Source organism: Ceratotherium simum, chromosome 7 (genome assembly GCF_057802395.1).
Source record: "Ceratotherium simum simum isolate JZ-2026a chromosome 7, ASM5780239v1, whole genome shotgun sequence".
Taxonomy (NCBI): domain Eukaryota; kingdom Metazoa; phylum Chordata; class Mammalia; order Perissodactyla; family Rhinocerotidae; genus Ceratotherium; species Ceratotherium simum.
The window spans coordinates 5,567,335-5,579,830 of NC_141906.1; the positions used below are offsets into that span (position 1 = coordinate 5,567,335).

Consider the following 12,496-nt stretch of genomic DNA (forward strand, 5'->3'; position numbering starts at 1 on the left):
TCCAGTTCCTGCCTTATTACCTTCTAGGAGGTAGCTTCCTTGATGACCTGAGTAGCTCCCCTTCCACTACCTACTGACCCATTTAATGACAACTTGTAAACAGATATCTGTGTTTTGATTTACTTATTTATCCTCTGATTCCTCCACTAGACTACAAGCTTTGCAATGGTAGGGATTTTGCCTCTTTTATTCATCAGTGCATATCCAGACTTAACATAGAGTCTGGCCCATGGTAGGCTCTCACAATGCAGAGTTACACTGGAGCTATTAAGGAGAGATTTAAGGCAGTCATTCTCAAATGTGGTACCAGCACTCACAGCATCAATATCATCTGAGAACTTGTTAGAAATGCAAATTCTCAGGCCTCGACTGGAGTTATTGTTATCGGGAGCTCTGGGAGTAGAGCCTAGTCATTTGCTTTTTCACAAGCCCTACAGGTGATTCTGATATTCTCAGTTGACAAGCACTGTTGTTAAGGTATCTGTTTAGAAAAAGAAACAGACATATTTTGATTAAAAGTTGCTGCAGCCAAAATTTCTTAGAATGTGAAATTTGAACCTTAAATATCACTGAATGTAATCTCTCCTTTGCTTGAGAAAAAAATGTCCAAAGAGGATTTTAAAAAATGTTTTACTATAACAATTAATGATAGTTCTGCATATAAGTTTGCTCTTAAGATAGTAAAACATACATGTTTCTTATGAATATTAAGTATAATTATGCAGCACATACTCTTCCCTGAAAAGAGTCTTCAAATATAAAACCACTTTCTTACCGATGGCTGAGTATTAATTTAGTTAAAATAAGGTATAACTATGGAAAAACTGCATTTCCTACTTCTCTCAAGATGGTTCAAACGATGAAATGATCTGGATGATTCATCAGAAACTTTGCGTTTGAGGTGAATTTTTCTTATAGTGACTTTAGATATTTTATTTAAAGGGGAATCAATAGTTTTTCACATGTGGAATGTCCTATGAAACAGATTTGGTTCACTGAACAACACAGCATCAATGGGGTTAAAAAGAAGACAGAAAATTAATCATTGAAGATGAGACTTCAGATTGGATCCAAAATACCTGTTACCTGACCTGCATAACTGGATAAAGTGTACTCAGAATGCCGTATAGTAAGATGCATATCCGTGGAAAGAATAAAAATTATGAAGCAAGTATAAGTACTCTTTAAAAAAGTTAAAAAGGAACTAAAAAGAAGAAAGAAACAAAATATTGATTGAATTTCCATAATGTAACAGGCATTGTACTAAGGGCTCTTGTATTATCTTCTATTATTCTCGTTCCACCCATTTTCATTCACTCAAAATTAAAGATTTTCTCTTTTATCTAATGAAAACCAAAAGCCAAGCCTTTCTAAGTAGAATAGTCTATGATGGAGCATGGACTGTGGTTTTTAACTGGGTTCTCAATGAAATAAACATTTTTTAATATGTGAGCTTTAAATATCCTCTGGGCAGGATATTTGGAAGAGGGAAGTAATTTACACTTGAGTATACCTTTGATGCTCATTGATTTTTATATTTTAAGTACTACATAAGGGATCTTTTATGAATTTATTTTTCTTACAAAAAGAACACTATTTCCATACCAGTGATTATCCATTTTAAACGATCTAACCTTGAATGTGATTTAGAAATTGAACCTCTGATCTCCAAAGGGAAGCAGTTGACATTTTTAAATAATCAAATGAAAATAAAACCTTCAGAATGGGACAAAATTAATTTTCTTACTACCTTTAAAACCATGAGAAAATAAAGACAGCAGGTTGAAAAATATTTTGTTCCCTATCTTAAATCACGTTGAATTTCATAGTTGTGTCACCTATTTAACATTTAATTCTATGAGATTTGCTTCTTTAATTCAGATTTTTCTCAGATTTTCTACTTTGACTGAAATTATTTACTAAAACATCATATAAAAATAATTTCTTAAGGACATTTAAAAAATAAGCACTTTTACAAGTTATACTTTATATGCTTTTGAATCAAGAATTAATTTCATAGTAGAATTTGTGAATAACTATTTCCATGAAACCAGTAATCAAATGCATTTAAAAATAGTCAAAACTTCAGAAGGGAGGCATTTGTTCTGCATGCAAGATAAACACTGCTGCTTAAAATATAACAATTTATATCATATATTTCTTATTTTAAAACATACATTTCCAATATTTTAAAATAACAGATACACTCATCCCCAATTCTGAAATCAATATCAATTATTCTTAACTGGCTACATATTTTTAAGAAAGCAGAAAAGTAATATAGAATTCCTAGACTGATGTACTTTTAAACATACCACAGTCAGAATTCGGGGTTCAGCTGCATTTGGAATCCTTCATTGCTGACAGTAGAGTCTCAAATGACAATCTTCTCTAAAGCACTCTTCAGCGTGACAACAGCAAGTTCTCCCTTCTGCCACCTGCTTTCCCATTAGCTCGAGGGTTACATAGTGAATGCTGCACGAAGCATTTCACTGGAGGGTTGTTAGACAACTCTTTAAATGCCTAAGTCTGAATAATGATTGTTTTTAAAAAAGGAAAAGACAACTCATCTCTTTATAAGAACTTCTGTATTATTTTTTATTAATTTATTTTAAGAGGGGGGAGGTTATGGAGTGGGGTAGGGGGCTGCCTTCATGTGTCATTCGTTAATAACATCTATGAATGACTCACCTAAATGACATTTAGTCATAATGTCAGTGACATTTTGATGATTTTACTGTCAATTTTTAATATTCTATTGCATATTCTTATGTTATTTGAAGGAGTTGGGCAGATTAACATAAAAGGTGGGAAGTACGTCTCAGTCTGAATAATAGTGGTCTGGCAAACAAAACCTTTTTTTACTGGCGAGCCAGGTAATGTTTTTTGATAGTTGAGTGAAGTTCACTAGGATTTCCTATATATTTTTTCAGCTTTTCATGGAAATTGTCTCATTTTCTTGTTCACTGGAGAAAGGTATAATAGAAACCTTTGTGGTTTCTGAAAAATCCTGCATCTGTTAAACTTAACATTGCATCATATTAGCTCTGGGCTGCATATACTGAAGTGATTGTAATCTGAAAGGAAAAGAACTAATTGTTATCTAAAAATAAATAAACAAATAAATAAAATTGAACTTTTTTGCCCCCCCGTGGTTAATATTCATACAACGAGAGGCAACAGAGGATTGCATTTATTTCTGTCAAGAAAACCTGCACAGGACAGCTTGTAATTGGGACTAAAAAGACACTGAACCAAAAAGCAGCCACTTAAATCCATTATATATATTCATATATATATCCATGGTCTTGAATTAATCAGCATGCTTAAAAATTGATTTTCCAGTAGGCCCATGAAATAGGAAATTTTAACTTCAAGCCATAGTTTGAAACCTTTAAACAACAAATAGTAGATTACTATACTGCCTGTGTTTAAATTGCCTGTGGCATCAAGGGATTAATAAAATCACATAGGTTTCCATGACTGGGACCCTCATCTGGAATCATAGTTTATATCTTGCAAAGAAGTCAACAGCAACAAAACAATTTAAAAAATTCCATAAGCATCAGAAATTGTTTAATAAACAACGATGCTTTCTTTTTGTTGACATTTTCTTCTCCTTTGAGTAGTGACAGCTGCTCAAAACATTCATAATGATGGACTCATTTGGCGGGATTAAGAAGTCCGTATGCCAATATGAATGGAGGAAAAGTAGGTGAAGGGCTATAAGTAGCAGGGAAGAAACGAGTGTTCTATAATTTATCAGGATTTGAGCACAGGAACCTCAATTTCATTTTATTTTCTTTTTAAGCATAAAACATCAAGAAAAGCACAATATTCATGGTCCCTAATGTTTTATAGTTGATATACTTGTCTCGTGGCTTCTATAGCCCCTTGTGCATACCTCCCTTATGTACAGCATAGCACAATGCTTGACAGCGTGGTGGCCTCTCCATAATTCCCACCTATAGCTGTATGATAACAAAGAAATCACTTAGCCATTCTGAGCCTCCATTTGCTCACCTGTGAAAAAGGAGTAAAATATACCCGACTCTTTGGAGTTGTTGTGAGCATAAAAGAGTATAGGTCATCAACAGAATCCCTGAAAGATCCCTAATAAATGTTGGCTGTTGTAATTATTTAATATTATGATTATTATAATGTTTCAACTCCCAAGCCCGTGTTCCTTCTGCTACATACACAACCTGGAGGGCCTGGAGGTGGGAGACGAATGAGGTAGATCTGACTTGTAACATGTTCAAACAACATTGGTTTTGATCTGACTTCTCTGGCTGCATTCATGTCTAAACAGTTAGAGAACTGGTTTGATGTGAGCCTAACACCGATCGAATGTATAAATATCAAGTAGAACAATTACCTGCACCATTTAACTGGTATGCCCACACACTAACTTACTGAATTTACTTTCACATCCCATAAATGTATGTAAAATTTCTGCAGACAAGTTATTGCAGCTCAAATTTTGGAGCTCAAGTCCTCCGGGGAGGCTGAGGAGAGCTCCCAGGATGGGGTCTTAAGCACTCATGGGGAAAACCAGTAAGTTGGTGATTCAGGAAGCCTGCTATGTGTCTAATTACCAAGAGATTAGTGCCAGGAGAGAGAAAATACCCATGGCAGCCTGTTTGATTCCTTATATTGGTTATGAAATAGGACTTTCTAAACAGACAGGCACATTTTTTCCTATACAGTCTTTGAAGGAAATAAAGATATCGACCCCAACAAATCCATCCTTCACTAAATCTACTCCCATAATTAAAATGTCTCCATGTCTTGATTTCCCAGCCTTCTGCCTAGACATAGCTGTTGGCAGCTATAAGGGCTTCTGTGCAGGAGGAGGGTGACTTGTGTTTTTTTTTTTTTTTTAATTGACAATGGGAGTTCCTACACCATGTAGTAGACACATTTAAAAATATTCAGTCCACTGATTATTATATAATCCCAAGGAAAATACACCTTCTCTTTTGTGACTGCATTTGCTGAGGTTTGGTAATATTAAGTTTGTAAGAAACTCCTTGTATATTTTTACTTTGTTTGTTGATACAAGAGTAAATCACAAACAGGTCAATCCAATCCTGGGATGTTGTGAGTTAGCCAACAACTAATAAAATGCAGAGCTGCCTAATTCAGGGCAAGGTCTTAGTGTTTTAGAAAGGTATGATTAACATACGTGACTGTATTTCCTACAGTTAACTACTGAACTGGAGTTGGAGACATGCTACAGTCCTCGCTCAGAGACCAGGCAAGAACCATACCTCTTGAAACCTCATTTTGCTTACTGGTAAAATGGGACTGCTGCTACGTACTCTCACTGAGTTACTGTGAGAATTAAATGAGATAACACATACAAAGTGCTTACCACAGCTTCTGGTACACAAGTGATCCATACGTATTAGAGAGAAAAACTGAAATGCTACTACCAGACTAAAAAAGTGAGGTCCTGAACTGCTCTTGTCTCGGCACCGTAGCAAAGTGGAAAAGTAGTTTTGGGAAACAGAACCATCTTATTTCAAATTGTGGATCGGTCATTTACTAGCTGTATAAAATTTTAAAATGGGAATGATAATATGATAACATTTATGCCTTAAATTTAAGAATACACGAAATAAGCTTTATGTCATTTGAATTTTGCCATCCAGTGTAAACACTATAAACATTTGTTACACATAATTCTAAGTACTTTTTCTAAGAAAAAGAGCTAGATTATTTTTATATAATTGGTATCAAACTGCACACATTGTTTCTTAAAACCACATTCTTATTATGTAATCACTCACTGTGATCATTTCCCATCATCCTGAAATAGTTTGACGAGTTATTTTTCAACATAATACAGCCTTGTTCGAGGGCGTTACTATTTTTAACTTCATCTTTGACTCTTAACACTTCAGTGCTTTATTCCCTCCACCCCTCCACAAATTACACTGTGAGAAACATCCTTAAACATAATTATTTGGGCTAACATCTAATTACATTCTTTGGATAAATTCCTAAAAGAGGGTCAAAGGGCAAGATTATTTTAAGGCTTTTAATCTTTATGGTCAAATCGTTTTCTAGAAAATTTGGATCAATATACACACCTACTAGTAAGGAATAAAAGTGACAGTGTATACTGCTGATATTGGGTTTATTTTGTTTTAAACTCTTCTCTAATTTGGTTCAAAAAACATTGTTTACATGTTTATTTCTGCAATTACCACTACTGCTAAACATTTTATGGTAAATTATATTGTTTTCAATTGTTTTTTCGCTCTTTTATTTATCTATTATATTATTATATCTTCGTAGGTTAAGAATATTAATCATTGTTTGGCATGTCAGTAGGTCAGTTCATCACCACATCTTATGCTTATCCCTTACTTTTTAATTTTACTATAATTTTGACACTGATTAGTATCTAAATAGTCAAATCTATCAAGCTTTCCACAACTAATTTTATTATTGATTTCGAAAGGTCATTTAGAAAGGCCATTTTTCTATTCTGTGATTAGACAAAAATGCTCATTTTACTTTTACACATTCATTTTCAGTTTATTAACTATTTAACTCTTCAATAATTCATTTTGGTGTAAGATGTGAGGGCATCTAAAAATATTTAACCCCTTCCAAATAACTGACCAGTTATTGTGAGAACATTTACTGAAAGATCAATATTTCTTTACTGATTTGAAACGCTACCTTTCTCATAATACACACACACACACACACACACACACACTTGGATTTAAGCAATCCACAGATGTAGAGATTCCGGAAAATGTTACACTAAGTCTTCTGAAAAATTTACACTAGCAATCAGCTAGTGTGGACCAACTCCTCGCCATTTACTTAGGAAGGTTTCTGGGGGTCAAGGTAAGTAATTAAATGGCAGAAGGGAGGGAGATGCCTCCTATAGTTGCAGGGAAGATAATGTCCTCCTCTATATGAGACAAAGCCTTTGCAGATAAGAGGTATCCTTTGGGCTGCTAGAAAAGGAGTTCTCTTAGAGTAGGCAAGAAAATAAATTTAAAACACTGGTCAAAAAGATTAACAAACCAAGATAATTTGCCGTGATGTTCCATATTTTATATGAAAATTTAATATTTAGGGTACCAATTCCCGCAATATTATTAAATATAAAAAGAATTACTTCAGGTCTTAAAGTTAGGTAAATATTAACATTTTCTTTAGAAACTGACTATTCCTATAAATGCAAATAATTAGTATTTAATTTCATGTATAATCTTGTCAACTAAAGCAGCAACATAGGACCAAGTTTAGTCATTTATCTTGCAGTTTAATTCATCATCTCACAATTGCTAGATAAAAAGTACGCAAGTTTACCATACTACTCCCTGTACATGATTTGAAGACAAAGAGCCACTGAGGCAAATGAAATAGTTGCCAGTGCCCACATGAAAGTTCCATTGTAGAGACTGCAGAAGCTGTCTCCCTCTCACCTTCTCCATCACATGATGTGTCTCCAATCTCAATAGAAAACTATTCCTGTTACCAGTTGAGTTAAAGATAAACACCATCTGCCAATGCCAGTTGACACAGTCAAACTGAATGGTCTTGTGATCTAAATTTAATGAATTGCTAAAATATTCATGTCAGGATTTTCCTGGTCCATAACCTCTTTCTTGTCTGATTTGATACCCATCATCCTTTAAGAGGAGAAGTCTATATTCTATATATATATTCTGATTATATTCTATAATTTGGAATATAGATTCATATTCCCAGACTCATCACTGACAACTTCTGTAGCTATTTTTGCCATCCCAAGGGATAGCAGCAGCAGTAAGCTCATTAACACCCACCACAGAAACCACGGGTTCTGCCTCACAGGTTTGTTCCTAGGTTAACTGTAGACATTTCCTGAAAATTGTCCATACCTAGAGGCCTCAGCCAGTATGTAAGACATGGCTCCTCAACAGAGAGAGGGATTTTGCTTCTGAGGATCATCCAGTTGGCTACAGGACTTTATCTTCAAGTATTATTCACAGTGCTCTCTATATCAGTGAGAAAGAGAAAGGCAATATTTACTCAAACTATCTTAAAAATAATCCTTCCCTACTCTAGAGCTTTGCTTGAAGCCCAGGTGCTCCAGTAATGAATCTGCAGAATTTTTCCTGTTCTTACATTACGTATTTGCTTCCTGAAATTTCTTGTCCACACAGGTGTGACAGAGACTTTTTGTCAAAATGTTAGAAAAGAAATAAATTTGCCTTTAAAAAAACTAGTTCTTCACCAATTTTAATAGGTGGTTGTGATGGTTGCTAACTCTACACATATAGTTCAATGGAAGGTAATCTTGGAATTCTACTCTGATTTAATGTTCACAAAAAAAGCACTTTTGTAAATAGAGTTTTTAAAAAAATATAAACAATTTCATAATGTTTGAGATAGGCTGCCTAGACACCATGTGATTTAGGTTATAACATTTAAAATATACATGGGCTCTGCAGAGTTAAATGGATAATATGAGTATGTTTTGGAAAAATCAGGGTAATTTTTGCAAATCTTCTCAGTAACTGAGGACAAATTCAATTTATGTTAACAATCACTGGTATCAGCCAACATGCCATCTGTTAACATTTGTGGCTGGATCCATTATCTACATTGTTGAGAAACAAACCATCCCCAAACAACTTTTATTCAGCTCATGATTCTGTGGGTAGGCGCTAGGTAGTTCTTCTGGTCTCAGCTGGACTTTCTCATGGGTCTGAGTTTCCTGGGCATTCTCACTGGATTCTCACATCTCTGCTCCAACTGGGGCAACTGGGCTCACAGGCTCTAGTCCACATGGTCTCATCCTCCTGCAGTCTAGTTCTGGCTTGTTCACACGGTGAAGGCAGAGTCCCAAGAGAAAGAATGAGAGTGCAAGATCTTTTGAGTCCAAGGTTCAGCACTGGCACACTGTCACTTCTGCAGCAGTCTGTCGGCCAAAGCAAGGCCCAAGGCCAGTCCAGTAGATTCCACCTCTTGATGGGAGGAGCTGCAAAATCTCATTGAAAATAGAGTAGATAAAGGAAAGAAAGGACGGTGGCCAATTTTCTACCTACCACAATGTCTCTGAGATATTTATTTATTTAATTTTTTATTCATTTTTTAGTTATTAGTTTACTGAGGTCACGCTGGTTTATAACATTGTGCAAATTTCAGGTGTACATCATATTTCAGCTTCTCTATAGACTGCGTCGTGCTCACCACCAAAGTCTAGTTTTTATCAGTCACCATACATACGCGCCCCTTTACCCCTTTCACCCTCCTCCCACCTCTTTCCCCTCCAGTAACTACCAATCTGTCCTCCTTATCCATATGTTTGTTTGTTTGTTTATTTTCCACATATGAGTGAAATCATATGGTATTTGTCTTTCTCTGTCTGACTTATTTCGCTTAGTATAATACTCTCAAGGTCCATTCATGTTGTTACAAATTGCACAATTTCATCTTTTTTATGGCTGAGTAGTATTCTATCATACATATATACCACATCTTCTTTATCCATTCATCCATTGATGGGCACTTGGGTTGCTTCCAAGTCTTGGCTATTGTGATTATTGCTGCAATGAACATAGGATGCAAATATCTTTTTGAATTAGTATTTTCATGATCTTTGGATAGATACCCAGAAGTGGAATAGCTAGATCATATGGTATTTCTATTTTTACACTTTTGAGAAATCTCCATCCTGTTTTCCATAGTGGCCGCACTAGTTTGCATTCCCATCAGCAGTATATGAGGATTCTCTTTTCTCCACATCCTTTCCAACACTTGTTATGTTTTGTCTTTTTAATAGCCATTCTGATGGATGTGAAGTGATACCTCATTGCACTTTTGATTTGTATTTCCCTAACAATTAGTGATGTTGAACATCTTTTCATGTGCCTGTTGGCCATCTGTATATCTTCTTTGGAAAAATGCCTATTCATATCCTTTGCCCATTTTTTGATCAGGTGGTTCATGAGATATTTAAATATGGCTTCTATTACAAAGCTCGAGGCTAGCTAAAGGTAGACTTATTCCATATTTAGTGTCATCTTTAATTTCTAGAGCATCTTAGCTTTCTCCATTTATATGCATGCATCCTGTACTGCATCCAAGTATCTGGACAGCAAAACCTATCTGTGTCTGCCATCTTTCTCTGTCCTACAGTGCCAAGTTTTGCACAAAGTTCCAAATAAATTAAAAAATATACACTACTACTTTATCAATATCACTTCATCATATTAGATACCAATATTGCAGATGTTTTTAATCTCCAAAATATTACATAACTTTTGTATAAATGACATCTGCTAAAAAGTTCATGATTTGAAGCAAAATATTCTAAAGATATAATTCATTTGTCTGAAGATTAATTCTAGAACAAACTATAGGGCCGGCCCCATGGCTTAGCGGTTAAGTGCGCGCGCTCCGCTGCTGGCGGCCTGGGTTCGGATCCCAGGCGCGCACCGACTCACTGCTTCTCCAGCCATTCTGAGGCCGCGTCCCACATACAGAAGGACGTGCAGCTATGACATACAACTATCTACTGGGGCTTTGGGGGAAAAATAAATAAATAAATAAAATTAGAACAAACTATAGTGACTTACCAATATACTTAGCTTACTAAATTATCATAAGCAGTGGATACACGAGCCAAGTAAAAATTCACCATGTTGATTCAATATCACTCAGGAACTGTTTGCACAATGGTTGATAAATCAAATGCTCAAACAGATGTAAAGTCTATCTACACAGTGCCCAGTAAACTAGTCAGATGTATTTCTAGATTTGTTTGTTTGTTTTTACAGGTGACAAGCTCAACAGAGTTTTCACATAAAATCAATGTAAGACACCACCTTAGAGGACTTGGAGTTATTTCCTATGAACCTAGCTTATAGGTGACGGCAAATTTTGTTAGAAAGTTCTAACTGTTTTCTGTAATCTAATATTTATCATTACTCACAACGTAGTTTACATTAGGATTCACTTTCCCCTGCGAATTTGTGCTTCGTTTCTATTGACTATAAATCTGTTTGTCAATTCTAAAATGGTCCCTTTCCAATTTACTAACTTTTGTAAAGAAATAAAATATGTGTTACATTGCATAATATGCAGGAGCAGGTTGCAACCAGTACAATTATCTCAACAAATAATGTGTTGAGGATACAGATCTTCAGCCACATCATCATATACATATATATTAATGTACATTAACACATGTTAATTTAAACCATATGAAAGTTGCTATTTCGTAAGGCATAAATGAATGAATAATATCAATTTCACAAGATCCAATTTAAAATCTTTATACTCTAATATATACACACATATATACACATATATACTCATATCATTTAACGGTGGTGGGAATAAGAGGAAGACCAAGAAATTTATAAATAGAAGGTGTCCAGATACTAGCCCAAACAATAGAAATATAGGTCATTGCTTTTTGAGGTTTCCTGTGACAAATGTACACATAGAACATATTTTAAACTGATTATTTTGCCCTTCATTTGTAGATAATCTTTGCAAGCAAGTAACCAGCTAATGGATTTTAAACAGTTTTTTCTTTTTGTAATGGAACTATTTGTTCAAATGGAATTTGTGCTGCACTTTAACCTATGAAACAGGATAAAAGTGGACATATCTTGATAGAAGTTGGAAAGCCGAGTCCAAAAACGTTCAGGTGACACATGACATATTTTACAGTTTGAGTAGAAGAGTATGTAACCAGGCAAATTCAGTAAGACATTTAGACCAGGATGTTTTGGATTGAACTGTGGTCTGTTACCATCATCAGACATCATTTCTCTTATTTTAATGTCAAAAACAAAATATGCATGCAGGTTTAACTATTTCTTCTTAACTTTAATATTCTAAAATTCCAGTCTACTCAAAGTGAGATTTGGGAAAGAGCAGAAATGAAATGGCGGGTGGCATTTGGTACATGCTAGAGAAGCAGATAATATGGACTGTATTTAATCTTACTTCATTTTCTAATAATGTGAAGCATGTTGTGATTGTCTTCCCATTGGTGCTATAGGTATCTTAAGGAGACATCTTTTTGTTCCCAATTTCTCTCGTAACTGCTCCTTCTCTCAGGTCACTTGGAACAATGCTTTACAGGCAGCAGAGACACTCTAAACATCCATTTTGCTGATCACACAGACACAGAGAGTCAGTGTGAACATAGAGAGATTAAGTGAACATAGAGAGATCAACCCCTGATTTGTGAAGATAACCTAAGAACTATTGGCACAAAAGAGTGACCCCATTTAGCAAAACAAAACCAAAGAGGAATAAAGAAATTTCACACAAGCATTTATCCCTGCATCTATTTATTGAAGTTTGGTCTCATTTATGACAGTAATATTTAAGTTGTGCCAAATTTCTTCACTAATACTTTGGTGGTGATTAATGCAGGGATTTGCAAAATTAATCCAAGTCAAACCAAATCAAACACCACAGAAATATATATTCAAGGATGTGATTATTAGCCATGCAG

The 12,496-nt window shown here is 35.0% G+C and overlaps 1 protein-coding gene across 1 annotated transcript in view; it reads right to left on the reverse strand.

The window, feature by feature from the left end:
* Positions 1-12,496, reverse strand: part of ANO3 (anoctamin 3) — a 268,473-nt gene that overhangs the window by 147,943 nt on the left and 108,034 nt on the right. The gene's annotated exons all lie outside the window — the stretch shown is intronic.